Source organism: Sinocyclocheilus grahami, unplaced genomic scaffold (assembly GCF_001515645.1).
Source record: "Sinocyclocheilus grahami isolate Dianchi unplaced genomic scaffold, SAMN03320097.WGS_v1.1 scaffold861.1, whole genome shotgun sequence".
NCBI lineage: Eukaryota > Metazoa > Chordata > Actinopteri > Cypriniformes > Cyprinidae > Sinocyclocheilus > Sinocyclocheilus grahami.
This window is the reverse complement of record NW_015506040.1, coordinates 31,455-35,205: the sequence shown is the minus strand read 5'-3', so window position 1 is coordinate 35,205 and position 3,751 is coordinate 31,455.

Below are 3,751 nucleotides of genomic sequence, written 5' to 3'. Positions count from 1 at the left end.
AGTTCTTTTGACCTGTTAGGATTGGGAAACCAAAATTAAGGCATTGAAAAGACCGCAACAAAGAGCTAGTAGAAAATCAAAAAAGATAATTTTGGCTCTTCAGAAACAAAATGAAAACACTTCTGATAGTGAACAGTCCTCCAGAGAAATTGAATACTCATCAGTTGACTCAGGAAATATGCTGAATGTTGTGGAGCTGCATCAAATTGAAGACTCGCAAGAACCGTATAATTCAGAAACACAATGGAATACCATAACCAATATGCAGGACCAAGTGCTATGGGATGAAATTGATAGCCTAAATGATTTCATGGATGTTAGCAGTGAGAGTGACACAGAGCTAGCTTTGTCTCTGGAGAAAAGGCTGTCTGAGTGGGCACTGCAGTTCAACATCACCTTGACCTCTCTCACTCATTTGCTCAAGATTTTGAGGGAGCATGATGTTGATGTCCTAGCAGATGGAAGAACACTGTTGAAAACCCCTCGTTCAGGCAGTTTGACAATAACTAAAAAATCAGGTACATTTTACCTGTGAAAATTCCATGCACTCATTTGACAATGTTAATCAGAAATTTTACTGAAATGTAAATTCTTGTTTTTGATAGGTGGCAAATACACATATTTTGGAATAAAGGAAGGTATTAAGCATACTCTGTCTGAGCAAGACACTTCAAAATACGACCACTTTGAGATTTCTTTGAATATTGAAGGGTAACCTATTTTCAAGTCCATAAACCTCACAATGTGGTCACTTCAGTGTGCTGTCATCAACATTGATGAAGTGAAGAGCAGTCCTTTCATTGTTGCTCTGTATTCTGGAGCAAAGAGTTTTTGCGTGATTTTATGGAGGAGCTGCAAGAACTGATGGACACAGGCTTTAATGGGAAGAAAATTATCCTCAAAAACGTCATATGTGATGCACCAGCACGAGCCTTCATCAAAGGAATAGCTCAGTTTAATGGCCGCTATGGCTGTGAGTTTTGTGATGTAAAAGGAGTTCACGAGAGCAAAATGCTTTTTTTTTATAAAGGAAATCTCAGAACCAATTAGTCATTTAGACAGAAGACAAATCCTGAACATCACAAAACAGATAGCATTTTTTGAATCTGGACATTGATATGATCAGGCAGTTCATATCAATATGAACACAATGCATAGGATCTAGGAGTGACTAAGCGATTGTTGGTGCTGTGGAAAGAAGGACCTTTGGCCAATCGATTGTCAGCTGTACAGCTTAGCATCATTACTTATTTACATCAAGCTATCCGACAGAACATACCTGCTGATTTCAATAGGAAACCCAGGGGGTTAGATGAACTGAAGCACTGGAAAGCAACTGAATTCCGAACATTTCTGCTTTATACTGGACCAGTGATTTTGAAATATGTTCTCGATAAGGAGAAGTATATTCACTTCCTTTCTCTTAGTATTGCAATGTGCATCTTGTACAGTGAAAACCTAATGGAGCATCGTGGTTATGCAGATGAGCTGTTAACATATTTTGTTGAAAAAGGTAGCAGCTTGTATTGCAGGAGTTTCATCTCATATAATGTGCATTGCTTGCTACATCTCACTGATGTTGCAAATTACAACAGATCATTACACTATTGTTCAGCATACAAGTTTGAGAACAATATGGGTAAAATCAAGAGGTTTGTCCGGGATCCAGGTGATCCACTGATTCAAATAGCTAACAGACTGGCAGAGAGGCAAGCAATATCAAGTTCTAAGAAATCAGAATCAGAATGAGCTTTATTGCCAGGCATGTTTACACATACGAGGAATTTGTTTTCGTGACAGAAGTTTCCACGGGGTAACAGAATGACAGTGACAGAACAAAAAAACACAGATAATAAAAAATAAAAATAAAAAAATAGAACAAGTAAAATAAGGTATAAAAAAATATATACAAATCGACAATTGTATGTACAGGTATATAACAATAGACAGTTGTATGTACAGGTATATTATGTGCAAACTGAAATGTAGACTGAGTATGTGTGTTAGATAAATAAGTGTATGAGTGAATAAATAGTGTGTGTTCCACAGTTATTGTCAAGTGTTCATGAGATGGATGGCCTGAGGGAAGAAACTTCCTGTGTCTGGTCGTTCTGCTGCTCAGAGATCTGTAGCGTCGACCAGATGGCAACAGTTCAAAGAGGGAGTGTGCTGGATGTGAGGGGTCCAGAGTGATTCTGCCAGCCCTTTTGTTCATTCTGGATGAGTACAGTTCTTGGAGAGAAGGGAGGGTTGTACCAATGATTCGCTCAGCAGTCCGGACTACCCTCTGTTGTCTTCTGAGGTCAGATTTGGTAGCTGAGCTGAACCAGACAGTTATAGAAGTGCAGAGGACAGATTCAATGATGGCGGAGTAGAACTGTTTCAGCAGCTCCTGTGACAGGTTGAATTTCCTCAAATGTTAACTCTGGTATGCCAAAGAAAAAAGAATGCTACAGAATGACCAATGATATTATACTGCATTATACATGAAGTTCAAGAAAATCTATTTTTTTGTGAGTTTTTTTGCAGAATGGAACCTTTGTACACTAGGCCATGTGACTCCAGAATCATTGGCATATGCAAAGGATTTCTGAATCGCACTAAAATGTTACATGCTGACATAGCTCAACTGAGACATAAAGCAATCATGATACCTGTGTCATTGACTGATAAAGACCAGCCGGATGTGGTAGTGCTTATACCCCTCATGCATTCAGTTTGATTTTGACTTAAGTCATTAATGGGTTTTTGTCTTGTTTTATTGCATGTTACTCTGATTTTGATTCAAAGACTATGATTAGTGTGTGTGTGTGTGTGTGTGTGTGTGTGTGTGCGCATGCGTGTTTCAGTATCTAGTTTGTTTATTAATTTAATATGAATTTGGATGGACAGACATCTGTCGTACCAATCATTTGGATTTTTGATGACAAGGGAAGATTGAAGTGTCGATGGACATCATCACTCTCAAACATTAAAAACAATTCTCCACCAAACCTCAATTGGAAGGTTTATGATATTGTGAAGATCATTGGACCATCTATTGGTGAGACATTGCAATAATTTGTGTGTCTTTGGAAATTGAAAATCATGAAAATGTATATAGTGCTTAACAAATTTATTAGACCACCATTTGTGCCACAGCTGCTCTAAACTAACATTATTGTAGAAAGACAAAATTATTTATAATTTTTTATTCAGATGCCCAATTACAGTTATTTACTTGCAGTCCATAATAGAAAAATAAGTTTTAATGGTTGAATGTTACGCTTGATTAATTTGTGACTTCTGAGAGAAGTTGTGGCTCAAATTTGGGTATAAAAACACAAATTCAAGTTGTTTCAGTTTGTTATATGTCTAATGTGAAGAGCAGGCAAAAGCACGCACATCAATCTCAACTGGGTGCTCAACTAAGAAACAAGTGGAACATTTTTTGGATGTAAAGTCGGCAACACCAAAGCTCCAAAAGTATCAAAATTTTTATTTTTTTTAAAAACTGTCGCATAGCATATGTGACGTTTCGAGCACACAGGCTCTTCATCAGACAAATGAACAACACTGATATCTCAATCTTTATAGGCTGACCTCCAGGTGATCAAAGGTCACATGACCGTACCATATTATCATGATAATAATAATAATACCAAAACAATAACATATCAACCAAGGAGAAAAACATAGAAACCAAAAATAAGAAATAAAAATAAATCAAAAATATATAAAGTTATGCAAAATACACGAATATAATAATCAA